Here is a 17,962-nt window from a genome sequence, read left to right as displayed (position 1 = left end):
TTGCTAATAAAAAAAACATTTGATTTCGATTTAATTCTTCTGAGTGGTTGTTTAATAATTTATTGATTATGAACAATGAAGTGAATGCAATGGGCATTAAAATGTCTACAATAATAAGTATAATTATCTTGATTTATGATTACTAAATTAAACTGCATTTAAATGTGGTAAATATTGCGCAGTGTATAAATATTCACCTCTAAAATATAATACTGTGCTTATTTATTACATTTTTGACGTTTAATATTCGTTAGATACGGTCAGATTTCAATCTCAGGACTAGATCTACAATTGATTGTTTGTTACAAGCTTCGCCATTCGCAGTGCAATTTCATGGAATTCAAAAATACACAAACATCGTTCATTGTGTTGACTTGCTATTCTATCTAGAAGTCGTGATAATATTATTAACGCTGTGTTATTAAGACAATTTTGTAAAACACTACCAACTTACATATTTAAGATTATACAGGTGTTAGGGATAACCAGAGCATAAGCGGTTGTCAGACTTAAATAAATCTTCTGTGTTAAATGTAAATTTCCATTAAATATTTGAATTCCAAATAACATGTATCCTACTACTAAAGATTAAGTGGTTTTATTCAACATTTTACTACTTAATCGGATCTTTTGTAAGTATCGCAAATTTTCTGACCATATATTATACCTAAATTAGACCTAAATATTCATTTAATAGCGTTAATTTGAGAAAATGTAAAAAATAACTTTACTAGTTATATCAATACGACTTATGAATGCGTTTACATTGCAAATGCCCGAAATTTTCAACAGGCGTTGTTTTAACAACGTTGTTGTAATAAGGATTCGTCGTCGGGGTGACACCATAATCGCAACGAATGGCAGGCGGGTTGGCAATCGCAGTGTGGTATATAGTACATAGAGGACGCTGCTGTCTATCCTCTGGAAACTTGTTTGTGAGTCTCAGGCATCTACCGCTGAGTTACCACTACTTGGTTGATAATTAATTAATACATATATTAAAATACTATTGAAAATTTATGGTGAAGGCTATGTTCAATGGTGGGCATATTATAACTGAAATAATAATGATATATTGAAAAAATATTGTTACTTGTATAGCCCTTAAAAAGAGTGTGAACGCATCAACAGATTATATATATTCATTAAAAGTCTACTATAATCATTTGTCCCTTTTACTAGATTTGTAAAGAGCGTTATATACAAGATGATTGCTTATAGGGTAAATACTTTTAAGTGGGTCAATGATTAGCTCAATTGTCAGCAGAATGTTATAAAGCTTTTTACATAACAGATGTTTTAAATCATCCTGTATAAAGTGTTCAACTAAAATATATGTATCTCTTTCTATTGGAATGCTACAGGCCAATAACTTATGGCGGTACAGCCAGCAGAGACAGATAGGTAAACAGTGATTAATTACACTATGTAGTAATATGAATATTGAAAACTTTTAACGCATTATCGTTTTTATTATTTTCTTAACCATTCCCTTTAAAGTTTTAACATATATTATAAATCATACTGTACATAACTCTGGCAAGTATAGCGTAATCAATAATTCTATTCATCGACTGTTGTATCGTCTGGTCCTCGGTTTCGGAAATTATTCGAAGTCACTTTTCCGCTATTGGAGCGTCTATTAGTTCTGTGTAAGTCATGTTTGTGATTGTTTGTAATTGTTCAACCGATACATATATACTGCCACGGATGAATGTACCGAAATAATTGCTAAAATGTAGCTTATAGCATATGCTATTATAAATAGCTTCAAATTTTGTAATATCGAATAAGCAAGATTTATTTTGTATCAGGACACATTTCGTTATAAAGCTTTTAGTTAATTAGCACTATTTGATGTTGCACAAACCGTATTTATGTTTTACAAAATCTGTTAATATTTTTTTATATATTATAATGTTTCACAATATATCATAGACCTCCCCTTTATTAGTTTTTAATTTAAGATTAAAAATATATCATTAAATAAATCTTATACTATTTAAGAGTTTTTATTTGATCGAAATGTGTGGAACATGATTTCTTGACTTATTTAAGGGATTGATATTATAATGTATTCATCAAAAATTGTTAAATTTCATTTAAAAAGAGCAATAGTTGAGTTTCTAGCCAGCTTTTCTTACCACTTATTTATATGTGGATATTGTTGGAAATATTATTATTATAAATATAATAGAAAATTGCAATATAAACTATGTATATGTTTTCTTATTAATGTCTATTTAGTCATGACGGATTTAGTGAGCTTGCAGAACAGATGACCGGTGAGCTTTAATTTTTTTGGAGAGGAGTATACGGAACGGCAAGCGTGGTGAAGGACGTCAACTTTCAAGGTGGACCTAAGATCTTGTTAAGATCGTCGGAAAAAGCTAGACGAAAACCCCTTCTAACCTACTTCTAAATATCTCTGAGGGAAGCCTACGTCCAGCAGTAGACAAATTATCGTCGTCATCGTCGTTTCAGCTCATAGCCCCGCCCACTGCAAGGCAAAGTCCACCTCCAAAGATATTTATGGGGGATATACCATATTCGCCACGATCGGCAGGCGGTATGGCAATCGTAGTGTGGTATTATGGTACGCAGGGGACGTTGCTGCCCATCTTCTAAAAACTTCCTTGTGAGCAGTGGCAATTCTATTTAATTTACGCACAAAAAGTGTATTATTTATGATCGTATTCCGGGAATCAACCGCGCGACCTAAGTCTCAGACCCCTACCGTTGGGCGACCACTGGCCGAGTTATGTCTTTTTATCAAATCGCAAAATGCATTTTTGGTAATGGTTTCCACAATAAGTTATCAATTGATATTTAGGAACATGCGCACCTGTGTATCAAATAATTGATAAATCATGTAGTTTTATTGTAATATTAGTTAAATATAATCTTATTATATATATATTTATGACTGGAATACGTGATACAAAAAATCCTGGATAATTAGTTCTTTTGTTTATTCACTGTATATTCTGCCATTATGACTGTCTCAATGTATTGTCTTATTTTATTTGAATATTTTGTTTTGAAATCGAAATTCAATTAGGATAATTGTTTTTATGAACCTCATTTAAATGTTTTGCACATCTGTCTTTAATGTTTGTGTTTATTCAGTTGAAATGCCTAAGGAATAAAATAAATAAATAAAATGAATACATTTCGATAGCCACTAGTAAGCTCTACCTTGTTTATAAATTGTTAATTTTAAATAAACTTGATCAACGTTTTATGATAATATCTCAAAAGGATCGGGAGTTATTCGAATCAAAAGTCAACGCGAATAAACATAACGAGTCCACGGCTAGATTTAATTTATACCAGAAATTCTATCTCTCAAGTCAAAGAGAATATTTTAATTTAAAATTATTTATTTAAAGTTGGTGAAGGATGGTATTCGGATCCGTTGGAATTAATTTGTTATATAGTAACAAAGAAAATGATCTTCATGTAAAGCTCCGTTAAATTTTTGTTAAGATTATGATTATTCTGTAATAAATTCGTAATACCTACCGTAGTTTTCGTAACATACAGGAGGTGGTCTTACATAGGTGTAAGAGCTTTGAACAGGTGAATGTCTGAAAATGAAGCTTATTTGTCATCAAAAAAACTTTTACATTTATTTCTAATCACCGTGTATAAAGCGATCAATCTCAAGGCCAATAAGTTCTAGCAATATAAAGTCTGTAACGATATGTAATAATTTTATATTATTATTACTTTATTTATTATTTTTGTAACAATTGTTTCATAAATAGGATGTACAATAGTTTAATTGACAGAAAATCCAGCAAAATTAAACATATACCTTTAAATGTGCACCTATAACCAATTACCCTGTATTTACCCAATGAAGTAATTATAAAATTAATAATACTTTTCATTACAATTTCTAAAAGGATTAAAAAATGCCGGTGGTGCCTTTTTATGGAGCAGGGCCAGCCTTGTAAGGTTTTCTAATGAATAGTCAGTAAAAAGGTTTATAAAACTTGACGATTATCGGCGTACGTCAAAGAAACCTCGAAATAATGGACGGCTTTAGCTTTCAGACACTGGTTATAAAAAGTATCGGTTTATTACTTTTGATTTTTATATAGACACTTTTAAGTTTTAAAAGGTATTACGGATCGGCAAGAAATATTTTGACCGTAGATTGCAGGTTCGATTGCCGGGATACAACCTTATATAATTCACACTTTGTACATTAATTATATAGGATTGCTACTAACAAACAAGTTTACAGAGGATGGGCAGTAGCGTCCTCTGTGTACCATTATCCACTTCGATCCAACCCACTTACCAAGTGTGGCGGTTATGGTATATCCTTCAATAGATATCTTAGGGAAAGGCCTGTGTCATACAGTAGGCGTCAATGGGCTAAAATAAAGACAATTTTTACTCGAAAAAGTTTGAATTATTACTTGAATAAGGCGTAGAGAAAAGGTGTTTGTAAAAATTCCCTTCTAGTCTCGAAACAATGATGGATTAAATGCTTAATAATAATAAATTTATTTATATATATGATCAAATAAGAAAGAGAATAGACATGTAAAAGTGAACAGAGTTGATTGTGATTTTTGGGAATGCATCGTTGACTGCTCAATTATAGCATTTCAAATGATTACGCGATTCCCGTCTAACCAGTTAGCTTGGAACGCAAGTCGCAACGGTTTTTCTTTGAATGCCTTCTGTCCATTGCCGCTTGTGATGTGAACAGACTAATAAAAAATATACAATGGCATTGAAAAGCAATTAATAGAAATACTCGAGTCGGTATAAGAAATGGAATCCAATAGGCAATGAATTTGAAGAGATCGTATCGTACCGCATTTTTAACCGTACGAAAAACATTAATTACTTCAATACTAATTATTTTAAATACTTTTTGCTTTAACGATAAATTTATTATTAAATAAAATGAAAGAGTAAACAATTTAGACGATACTTATATAACACGTTTATGTGTTTCTCTAGGCTTAAAAATTAGTAAATCTGTTTGTGTTTCATGGTGTTTGTATTTTAATATGTTGCGTTATGGCAATACGTATAGTGTACATTCCTATTGCATTGTGAAGGCCATCAATTCTCAAGGAAAGACTCGCCTTAGTACGAAGTGTTCTACATCTTACTTCTCGACTTTTAATCTCATGCGGGATACTCTCCCGAGTTCACCGGCGCATCATATGATCAAAACTTCGAAAGATATGTGTCACATACTAATCTGTAATAAGACCGCGTAGTGGATCACGATCTGTATCAACTCTCTGAGAGGAAGTTTATGTTTCAACAATAAATATTGTTGTTTAAAACAGAAATGTGTATTACTAATAATTTACTGTTCACTGGGAAACCAATTTGTTTACCTAAAGCACACGAATAAGATGAACAAAGTATCCTGACTTTGTCGAAAATAACTAGGAATAAATTGACCTTCCAATCGATCCTGTTGAAAATCTGTGGTGGTGGCCCATGCTCATTCTTATTGTTACTTACATGCGCTTTGAAAGCAGAATTGGTGAAACCATTTAATTTGGTTAAGTGAGGAGAGGAATCTAGGTGATTCGAGGCGTTTTTAAACCTGCCAGCTACGTCCACTGTGCCCTGTCTCTCCTTCTACAATGCGTTGGATCAGGAATCCTGGTAATGTCAACGATATAATGCTGAGAAGTGAGAAGTTTAATTTTTTATGGACTCCAAAAAATTACGCATTATTAGGTGTTATACGGTGTTTGCGAAAAAATCGAATAACGCTGTGTAATAATTAAGTTTCGATTCAAAAGTGATTTAATAAAGCTTTCAATGCACACGCAAATATACAGAGTAAAGAGTGATAAATAATTTTATTAGCGTTAAACAATATTAAGTTTAATTAGTACAAATGTAAACAACTAGATTTCGCTGAGATATCAAATGAATTATTCCGCGGAGTTGACTGTCTTGTTCAATTTACGCATGTTTGTAAACAATGGCTATTTATGATCCATACGACACTAAGATAAGGAGATGTGTACGTGATTTTATAAGCATAGCCTGCTCGAAGTATGGGGAACCATTAGCAATACATCCAGCTGCTATGTTTAATTATGTATTAGGCCATGAGAAACTTGCGAGTAAACTTCTTATGCACTTTCCGTAAATATATGTAGATTATAGATGTAAAAGTTTTGAAATGGTGAATGTATATACCATTTTCTGTCAATTAATGTAAGGTAAACCCTACCCTAACACCAATGGTTTCAGAAGTAATAAATATCGTCATTATAATTTATTTTTACTACGTGTAAAAATTAATTATAGTTTACCATCTGACGCTGCACACTTTGTACTGCAAAAAGTACTTGACTTGTCGAATTTTAATAGAAAAAAAATTAATATAATATAGGAGAAGTTACTCTATAAATAATGTTTGGAAATAGGTATAAATAAAATCTTCTGGTAAATAACCTAGTTTATTTCGAAGCATGTCCCCTACCATAGACCATTCTCAAAGATTCCAATAAGGACTGGTTGGAAGCGGTCTGCAACCAGTCTCTTCCATGGACCTTATCATAGTCATTTGTATCCTCTTGTGGTTGGACATCTAACACTGCCCTGGCCAGTCCATATTTTACATTCCAGAATCTTAATACTATACGGGCTAAGAATTCTATGCGTTATGTGGCCTGTCCACTGCAACTTACCAACCAGCTGGACTTTCTTATTATGTTTTTTCCTCTACGGATCTCCTCATAACTGAGAATACCTGAGAAATCCCGAGCATAACGCTCTCCATGTCTTGTTGAGCGGCTGTCAGCTTGGCGATGTTGCCAGCAGTGTGAGACCAGGGTTCATTGACATGAGATAACTCACGGCTTGTAACATATATACGTATCTATCATCATCATTTCAACCATAGGACGTTCTTTTGCCTCCCGCGTACATTTCCATTAGTACTGGCTGAAAACAACCTGCATCCGACGAATTTAACAAGATATTTTGTAAACCTTGTGGGATATGTTATTATACAGTACTGTCCACATGGGCAATAATAATTATAAAAAAAGCGTAGTTAACACAAATCATACTACATTTATAACGGCAGTTTAAAAAACTGAACAAATCAAACGAGCCATAATCGGTTCCGACTGTTCGAACATCGTACTTTCCGCCATATTTCACAATATATCTCCGACAATGGCGAGAGTAACAACGGTAAATAACCAATATAAATCTACCTTAACGCCATAGAGCGGTAAAAGCGCAGTTGGTAAACCGTGGCTAAGGAAGTTGAAAAATTCCAACTTGTCCCTACACACGACATTGGAAGCATTTCGTTTCGTGGAACATAAATGAACACAATGTTCTCTTTTATTGAACACGTTTATAAAACTAATTTATTTGTGGGATAAAGGTTATGAAAAACTAACTTAAATTTACATCATCATACTTTTATTGTTTTGACTTTATAAATTTAAAATCGATTTTATATTACATTCTTAATTGTTCGATGTAATTTCTACAAAGTTTTTTTTTGTTTTGTTAAAACAAATCGTAATATGGTGGAGGCTTATATCAAATATACTATTTTTCGTTGATTTGATTTTCAATTATTATTATAAATTATAATTTCATTGCAAATTATGATATGTTTATTTATTTTACATTTTTGTATAGTTGATTTAAGCCATAATTATATTAACAAATTGTTGTGCGGTAGTTGAATTCATTTAAAGTGATAGGATTCTTTGTTCTTGGTTTTTTTGTAATATTTTGTGTTCGATTAAAGTGATTTTGTATAAAATAATAAAAATATAAAAAATAACTTCGTGAATATATTAATGTCCTTGATTAATGGAAGCAACTTTTGGGCAAAAGTAGGCGTTCGCTTATCGGCCTAAGTGGTCATTTAATGAATAATCAATTCGTCAACTTTGAACCGCACCGAAATTATCGGATCTCGCAGAGAAATCTTACAAACAGCTGGCCGATAATATTTAATTAATTAATAAAGTGAAATGTTTTCATAATAATTTTAAAGAGAAATTAAATGGAATTTTTTTATATGACCTTAAAAAGTGTTATATATAAACAGTGAAAAATAAAACATCGAGTTTAATTAGTGTCATCCGGTATTATAGGACAGCGAATTGGATGTAGATGCTTTGTCACCATCATGCTTTTTATCATCATTATCAAAATTTCATCCGTAGAAAGTCCACTGGTAGATATGGGCCTCTTTTACGGATATTTAGTAGAATCTATTTGAAAGGGCTTACAATCTTCCGATGACAGTAACAAGGTTGTCTGTCCGACTTATGGGTTGACTGACCGGTTCGTGGTATCTACTCCTGAACTATAAGTGTCCAGAGCGCGCTACATAGCCTACTCACTGCCAAAACGTTAATCCGCTGGGTCTTGTCTGACACTTTCGTTCGCCTATGGATCTACTTCTATTCCTGATTCGATCTCGTAGTGAAATCTCATAGTCCTCCAGGGCTCCTTGAGCGACTGTAAGCTTGCCAACGAAGTCTGAAGTTAGAGACCACGTTTCATCCGTAAATCATCACTAGAAACACACATTGATCGAGACCAAAGGTATTGAGATTCCTAAATTAAACCTATCATAATTGAAACTATCTTTTGATATGCTTTTTTTTCTTATTTCTCGAAATATTAGAAAAAAATGAGATGATAATGTGGCGTTTTACATACTTCACTCTATTCACATAGTTTTGTAATATTTTGTTTACATCTTTCGAATATTTTAAAAAGAAACGTTATGTAAAAGTTGTCAAACAAGACAAGTAAAGCGATAATGTATGTACACAACAAAAAATAACAGGAAACAGTTACAAATGACGCGTTAACTTTACTAAATTAAACTTTGATGTGCTTTTAAAAGTCACTTTCGGTTTACTTAATATATCAAGATAGAAATGACAAGGAAAGAGTAATTTAAGAAACTGCTATTGTCAGCTTGAGCCGACATTTTCCTCGCACAAAGGAATAAGAATTGCTCGTAAATTTCTCCATTTTTGGACGTCTCGTTTGCTTCCTAACCTTTGGTTTTTTTCAGAACAGATTAAGAGAAATGATGTAGGTAAAAATTATTAATTTCTCTCGAAAAACTATATTACTTGAAGACTTTAAAGGTATATAATATGAAAATGTAATGATTCTTCTGACGTCATATGTATATATGATCAATGGAGAGCTATGTTCGGGATTTCTCTACGAATCAAGATTGAGGATATCCGTAGATGAGCGATAGTATTCGAAACAGCCTACCTGAGTGGCAACTTAAGGTGGCAGTAGGCAAATCACAGAGTATGCAGAACAGACAGTCGTTTCGACCAAAAAGTTCTGATATGGAAACCACTGACTTTATGAACAGGCCGTTGTAGGCGTGGCCTCTCAGCAGTGGCAGTTCAACAGGAACGGTGACGATGATTTTGCGTGCTTCCCAAGGTTTTTTTAAAATAAATATTCGGGCAGAAGTAATAAGAAACATTTTAATGGTCGTAATTGAAGTGGAATGATATGAAAAGGTACTTTAAAAATGAATCTGAGAACACAACTCTACATAATTTGTTAGTGAGTCTCGTGGGTTTGTAGACGGATTAGTCTTTTGGGAGCGACGGATCTGATTCCGGGGATAAGAGGCAATCAAATTACAATAGATCCCGAGGGTCGCCGCGATGTAGTGAACAGGCCCGACCCAATTAATACTTTTAAATTAACAAGATGTGCCCGCGACTTCTTCGAAATTGTTTTGTGATTTGACACATCAAGAATTTCAAACATATACTGAATGCTTGATTATAATGGGTAAATACGCCTTTAAAGCTTCTACATCTATAATAAATATTAAGTTTAATATCAAATATTTCAACATGAAAACGTTAGGTCAATAACTTCTGGCAGTTTGAAGTCTGCAGAGACAGATAGTATTCCGTAACTGCTTTGAATATGTAGTAATCCGAATAATTAAAACGCTGTTTACGTATTATGTTATTTATAATTTTGTAAACCATTGTTTTTTGGATATACCATGCATTTGGCTGTACTATACATTAATTGACAACAAATGACCTTTACATGCACCGCTTTAAAGCTCTTACACCTATAACCAATCATCCTGTGTAACATTTTCATTCACTCATATTTTGTATTATCGATAATAATTGTTTTGTAATATTTAATTTCATGGTTTGGTCTTACTAGAAATCTATGGTGAGGCTTATGTCTAGGAGACATCCTGCAGCTGATATATGATGATGACAATGAACACATTAATAATTGTAATACTTTATGTCTAATAAATTCTAAATGAATTTTAGATTCGTACTTGTTATGGAAATAGCTTTTAGTCAATAAATTATAATTGGTCGTATAAATTAAGCTATATAAAGCGATCTTTTGGTTTTAGTTTTAAGAGAATCAAAATAGTGTCCCAGCTACATTTTACAATAATTTTCTTGGCGTTATATGATGCCTCGTACGCACGATATAAGTATGTATTTACATTACTAAAGTACATATTACCGCGGCATTTATTACCGATGTATCAATATTCTATATCACCAACAGTGATTAAGGCTTCAAGCACCCGTTAATTTGTCAAAAATATCGCGAGTCAGAACTTGTCCGAATTATAATTGCACTAAAATTTTTTTCATCGACATTTCAACGTTTTATTTTAGGTTGTACGCTGCAAAACATAGGCCTCCTTTGTAGTTTTGTATATTTTTGATAAGAACGGTGGTAACTGGCTTGCATTTAGCATATTCCGATGCCTTTAAGCTTACATTTTTATTAATAAGTAATAATTTACAAAGTATAATTGCACATAACGTTTTATTAGTAAATATGCGTTAATTATTTATTTATTTAATATTCTTTCTTGAACATGCTAAGACACATTTATATAGTTTCATAATAATAAACTGAAAAGTACGATGAGCGTCCTATCACACAAGGCAATTTCTTAAAGACAATCATAGTATGGAAAAGACAGAAGTATAAATAACGTGTACAAAACATACATACATATGTATAACAAGGTATAATACATATTATAAACATAATACAATAATAAATAAAAACATCAAAATGATTAAGATGGCAGTTGCTTCAGAAAGAATGAAGAAACAGAGAAGAAAAAGAAATGAAATAAAAGATAGATAATCTTAGGTCTAGTAAATAGCTCGTAACCATTTTTTAAATATAGGTAGTGAATTACCACGTCTTATATTCAACGGTATATCATTCCGTAATCGAACGGCCTGTGTGGTAAAAGATCTCGAACGAAGATGAATGCACCGGCATTTTTAATCCCAGATTCTCTGATGATCTCAAAGATTTTTCATGTCTAACATGAAGAAATTAAAACCTTGATTTGAGATAGGAAGGGGAGAACCATGGCGTTTGCCTATTTAATATAGCACGTTTCAAGTGCTTTTAATATTATTTATTTAAGTATATATTTTTACACAAATTTTATTATATAAATTGTCTAGTATTAAATTTATATTCTAAAAAATGTATTAAAACTGGTTCTTGGATATTGTTGTTTATATACAATACTTAAATCTCGATGATTCCGAGAAGAGAGGAACCGTGATTTTAATCTGACTCCATCGGAGTGATCTCGGAGCGACGCAAGTTTCGAGTGGCCCGTTTATCGTCCGCGATAGACATAAATTCCACGTACCGTTAAACTAAGTATCTTCACATTGTTATTAAATTACCCCGAGATTGTACTAAAGATCACGGGATAAAAATACGTAAAATGTCACATACGTTACATTATCATTACAGGACCCGATTATTTGATTTCGTTCCATATTCCCGCGCTTAGACGGTATGTTCCATATGATGTATCTAAAATTCCATTATTAATATTAGTAAATAAAATGAAAAAATCATCGTCAACACGTCAACCGATAAATGCCTACTGCAAGCCATAAACCCCTTTCAAAGAACGCCACAATATTCCGTCTTACGCTGATCGCATCCAGCAATTTCCTGTGACCTCGATTTTGTCATCGATCTACCTAATGGGGACCTAATTGCGGCGCGTCTGTCCCAATCTTTCAAACCCAAAGGCTGTCGGTTCCACGAGTGATTTAGCTCGCCCACGGTCACCGGTCGAGCATTTCTTCTAGCTACTTCTCCGCTTAATTCTGTTTCGATTTAGAAGCGAAGCTTCTAGCATAGCCCTCTCCATTGCTCTCCCTATTCAATTAAAGATAAAAACATTAATATTTAAAAAAAATATCTTTAACAATGTCTTTAATAAATGTATATACATGCATATAAATATACAACAATATATTTATCTACAAAATTAATTGTTCCAAAGTCTATATTTTTAGATTATTTCCATTTTTTATTCAGTTTACGTAGGTGTGGTAAAAATCGAGTGAGTTTCATTTGTATTTTATCTTGAACTCAAATATTAGAAGGACATTCGCCTACGGCTATAAAAGTAAAGGGAATAATAGATATGCAGCACTAAAGGATTTTTTAAATTAAGTAAAAACGTAGTAATAATGAGTACATTCTTTGGACATGCTTTTCACAATTAATTTTCCTCGGAGCTCTCCATGTTTGAGAATCTATGTGAACTAAATTTTATTTAAATTAGTTTTGCTTTTAATAGGGTGAATGATAAGTTCATTTGTTAGCAAAATACTTTGTACAACGTGATGACTATGAAATATGCGATAACAATATTTTATTTCTACTGGATTGCGATAAGCAAATAACTTCTGGTGTACCGTCTGCAGGGACAGACAATAAACAATAATTTCGAAAAAGACTTCTTTCTACATTATTTTTACGTTATTTATTATTTCTGTAGCCATAGATTTTTTATTTAAAATAGAGATAACGAAAAAATGATTGCATATTAAAATTACTTATTGTTTACTATCTGATCCCCGTACAGCCTGAGGTTATTGGACTGCAACAGATCAATAACCTCCTTTCAATAGAAAAATAAATTATTGTAAATTATTTCAGAGTAACCTCATACATTAATACGTTGATTGGAAATAGATGTAAAAGTTTAATAGCTTTTTGCTGCATTTACACCTATAAAAAATCATTATGTTATCGGTATGAAGTAACAAAATAACTAAAGTGACAGTGGTAGATTACATACTCAACATAATGTTAATAATGACCTCCAGCGATTACCTAGTTACGCATCTACGGGCGCTAAAACTGATGAAATGAAAAAAAAAAATTACGTCAGTGATGTATCCCACATAAATATTATACAGAGTGTAAATGGTGATTATTTATGAACTTATTGGTAAAACAAGAAATCATCACGATAGTTGGATTTAATTGTTTATTATTATGTAAAGGTATATTTATTTATAATTATAATAAGTAGTAGCAATTAGTATATTTACATAAGGTGTTTTTATGTGATTATTTTCTTTCCCATTACATCACCAAGATTTTGTAAAACATTTTATTGAAAGGAGGAAAAGGGAACATTGCAAATGTCCAAACTATTTATTTTCATAAAAAGTTGGTTATAGAGAGTTAGATCTATAGTGTTTTAATATCAAATCTAGTTCGATGAATGCATATTTAATCACAGTGTAAGATATTTAATTGTACAGGCAAACATGTTCTCGTTTCGTACGTTCGGGAGATGTGTTAATTCCTGCTGAACAAATGTTTGTGTGAACAATTATTTGTTTTAGGGTTTGATTGCAATGTGATTGTTAGGATGCATATCTTTGTTTACGCAGATACCGCGAGCCGAATGATATAATCTGCATAATAAGTTTTGACAGCGTTAGAACAATATAATTCGAAACATTAAGATGTCAAGTGAAATTAAATCCACGTGATTTATTGATTTTATTCAGCGGATCGTACAAATGATATTTTGTTAATTTTAAGTCGTCGTTGTTATTTTAGCCTTAGATGCTCACTGCAAGGCATTGTCCTAAAGATATCTATGGAGTATATATAGGGGTACGGAAATTTCGTATTTACGAAATAGATGCGAATAAATGCGAAAATTACACATAAATGCGAATAAATGCGAAATGTTCGTAGTGTTCGTATGATGGATTATTAAATTATTATCGTATCGTCCGAGTCGCGACTCGCGTCAATTGAACTTGAGTGAAGTTTGTTTCGAACGAAACGGTCGACCAAAACGAGTTAAATATGAAAACAAAACTTCTGTGGAAGATACGGTAAGTTTTTCGAAAATTCCCTTTTTCCAAGGATTTCCTTAAAATGAGCTAATTGATGGGTATGCGCACATTCATAGGTTAATTCTTTGGTCTATTAATATAAATAAAAATCCCTATGTAAGGGACATTTTGTTAGCTGTCAAATGCAACTTTCCGTCCTTTGCTGAAGCAGCATTACAGAGTATTTGGAGTCCAACCAACAGCGTGGACGCTGAACGCTTCTTCAGCATATACAATGTCGTCGTAACGGACCGAAGAACGACGCTTAAGGAGTTAAATGTTGAAATTTCCACAATGATATCATTTAGTTAATTAAAATTGTTTAATGTTAAAACTTGTACTTTGAAATTTTGTATTTTATTATACTTTACTTTCATATTTAGTAATAAAATTACTGAACAAGTATTTTTGTTTCATAAATGCGAAATTTATGCGAAATTTTTAAATTTTGAAAAATATAAATGCGAAATTGGTGATTTTTTTTTTTGCGAAATTTCCGTACCTCTAGGTATATACCATAATCGCTACGCTTGGCAGGCTGGTAGACAAACGCAGTGTGGTATTATGGTACGCAAACGTCACTGCTGCCCATCTTCTTGAAACTTATTTGTGAGCAGTGGCGAACCTATTTACTTAAAACAAGTGTGAATTATATAAGGTTGTATCACCGTAATAAAACTTGCGACCTACGATCGCAAGTCTCAGTCCTTTACCGTTGGGCTGGCACTGCTTATTTTAAGTAAGTAATAAATTTTAACTTGACATGTGATTATATTTTCATTGCAATGTGATACATGTTACGATTTACTCGATCATTCTTTTTTGATTGAGTTCCAATAATTGAAATCTTAACACAGATCTTTTAAATCACATTATGGTTCATATGTATAATAATTTCTAAATTTTTCCTTTTCCATAAGAATCTTCTTCGTAGTTCATCGAAAGCATGACAAATAAAAATAGCCTAATTTATTGAGGCGTTCCCATGTGTTTCTCTTACAAATACATTTTGCAATTATTATCTATTATTAGATTTCGTAACCTTATTTTAAAATGAAATATATGTAAGTTGAGATAGATCGTCAATATAATTTTGAAGATACTATGAATATATTGAATAACAACTGCTGTCTGGCGAGATAGTTATATGGCTTTGTCGCTATTGTTACTGGCGGTGATCTGTGTTTGTGGCTCCCGCAATATTTGTCATCGACGGATACTGGCACCAAGTTCGACCGTACTTTGTGTTCGTTAATTGTTTGCTTGTAAAGTTTGTCTTGATAGTGGATATAATCCCTATACAGGAGTTATATCATTAAATAAAAGTAATTTGAATATTAGAATAAAAATATATAAGATGCTTGCGAAATGGTGTAAACGGTTTAAAGTTTCGCTTTAAATTATATAATATAATTTTTTTTTCCTGCGTGTATCTCATTTTGAATGTTACCGTGCAATTTAATCCGTGAATGTCACTACCCGGCAGTACAGGCTTTTGCTTAGTGTGGGGGCAACAGATCTCACTTTGGCATATTTACATTATTATAACAGTAACTTTAATATTGTAATGTAACCTGGTTTTATACTATACACACACACACACACACACACACACACACACACACACATATATATGTATATGTATATTAAAATTCTTTGCACATTTTAGTGATTACTCTGAAATCCTTTCATTAATTTATTTTTCTATTACTATCCGACAGGCCAACAACCTCTGACAGTAAAAATTCTACAGGGGTACGTAGTAAACAATAAATAATGTTTAAATGTAAACCTTTGTTACAAAATTCGGATAACTCATGACTACTCCTCTTTGCCCTGAATCCTGCTAACTTGTATGATTGCTCTGTAGATTTTTCATTTTTTTTTCAATTTCCGACATGAAAGGTATGGATTCTACACTCGCGTGCAACTAAATCGACTCAATACTACAAAATGTTCAGAGTAATTTTTTTTCTGAATTGGCTCGGACTTTGTGTATAAAAATGTATATTTTATAAATACATTGTATAGGGCGTACCAATAATATGTTGAATAAGTATCTCTGAATAAGTTCTCTCTTTAAGAGACCTGTTTATTACGCAGACACTGGAGTGTAATTTTGTTATGTAATTAAATTCCTCGTAATACTCATAGTGTTTTACTACAGCATTATTAAAAAAATATTACTCAATGTTTTTTTTTTAAGTTGTTTTACCTTGTTTTAATAAATAGGCACATATCAAATAAAACAGATGGGTTTATTGGTTTTGAATATCTCAGTTTTAATTTTCTTCTCATAAATTATAAACCTTAACTGAACGAATAATATTCCTACGAGCTTTTTATATTTGTTTTGGTAACAGAGTTGAATGTTTAAAAATGTTATTAACAAATTAATGCCTTATTTAATCGTTGAGTGTATCTATGGAGAATTTACTAACGACGTTTCTTGTCTGAAAAACCTATCTGCGTCAAACTATGAAAGGAAACTTTAAACATTTAGTTTTGTTTTATCTCCTAAGTATTGCAGACTTGGAAATTTCCCGTGCACACGTGAAGAGCACTTAGCACGGGCTACGTAAAAAAAAATCGTCGGTTAGAAACTGTATATCACAATTTTCACCTCTATTGCCTTTATCACAAGCAAAATGCTTTCATATAAAATGTGTGGAAATATCTACAGGGAGGTCCTTGAGGGGTAAAGTCGAACGGCACGTGGGTTTCATGAATGGGTCGCCGAGTGCTTTTCATTTGTAGGGCCCTAAATTGAACAAGAAGGTATCACGGTGGTCCAAAATTGTCACCGCAACATCCTCTATATTCATTGTGTTATAATGCGGAAACACATCCGGCTTTAATGATGCATTAGTTTTGAAAAGAGTTCAGTTTAAAAATAGAACACAGTTATATTTTTTTAACAGTTATTTTCAGCCAGAATTTATTGTGGTTTGCTTTAAAGCATCTGTGTAAATTTCATGCTTCGTTAATTACGTTGGGAAGAACTAACAACTTTTATTTAATCGCTATTTAAATGTAAATGCTGGAGAATATGTGTATTAGTTTGTAAAATTGTACTTTTAGGTACATATATCGCTGCGGAATTTAAACTGTCTTTTGTTTTTAGTAAAATGTTAATATGTCTTGTCATTTGACGAACTTTTAAAACGTTTTAATTCCACTAAGCCACGATCCTTAACTAATTAAATCATAGTCATTTAGAAAGCCATGTTCACATTGACCACTTGATGTAACCCAGAATACAAGGAGTATCATAATTTGTTTACTGATTAAATTATTCAAAACTCTCTGTTTTGCTTAACGCAAATAAAGTTAAGTTGCATTTTCACAATCATAGCTAGAGTAAAATGTGATACTAAATTATTGATACGCACTGGCAGCCTTTTGAAAGAGAAAATGTTGTGGTTGAAGTGGTTATTTCATTAGTAAGATCTCATATTTCACTGGTCTTTTGGTTATTTATTAATAGTACAAAAATGGACACATTCGTCACCTAACGACATACATAACTAAAGAGACAGGCGCGTCTAAGTAATTCCAGTAGCCACAGCGTCCAAATTAGTAAACAGTAATGTTTGCACGTCAGTGTCGAGCAGCAGGAGTTAAGAAAACGCTGTAATAAAATAAAAAGGGCGTTAAAAAAAATTTAGAACATCGTTGTGAATATATTCAAGGCATTGGTGGCAAAATAGATGCTGCTTTGTCGCAGCCTTTTCCTTTATGAG

General features: G+C 32.3%; 1 protein-coding gene across 2 annotated transcripts in view; it reads left to right on the top strand.

Annotated features, from left to right (window-relative positions):
• Positions 1-17,962, top strand: part of boi (brother of ihog) — a 79,477-nt gene that overhangs the window by 895 nt on the left and 60,620 nt on the right. The gene's annotated exons all lie outside the window — the stretch shown is intronic.

Source organism: Battus philenor, unplaced genomic scaffold (genome assembly GCF_028537555.1).
Source record: "Battus philenor isolate CCGP_79_NKW_IND1 unplaced genomic scaffold, ilBatPhil1.0.hap1 SCAF_11, whole genome shotgun sequence".
In the NCBI taxonomy this organism is placed as follows: domain Eukaryota; kingdom Metazoa; phylum Arthropoda; class Insecta; order Lepidoptera; family Papilionidae; genus Battus; species Battus philenor.
The sequence above is the reverse complement of the archived record's forward strand: the minus strand, read 5'-3'. Positions and strand labels throughout refer to the sequence as shown.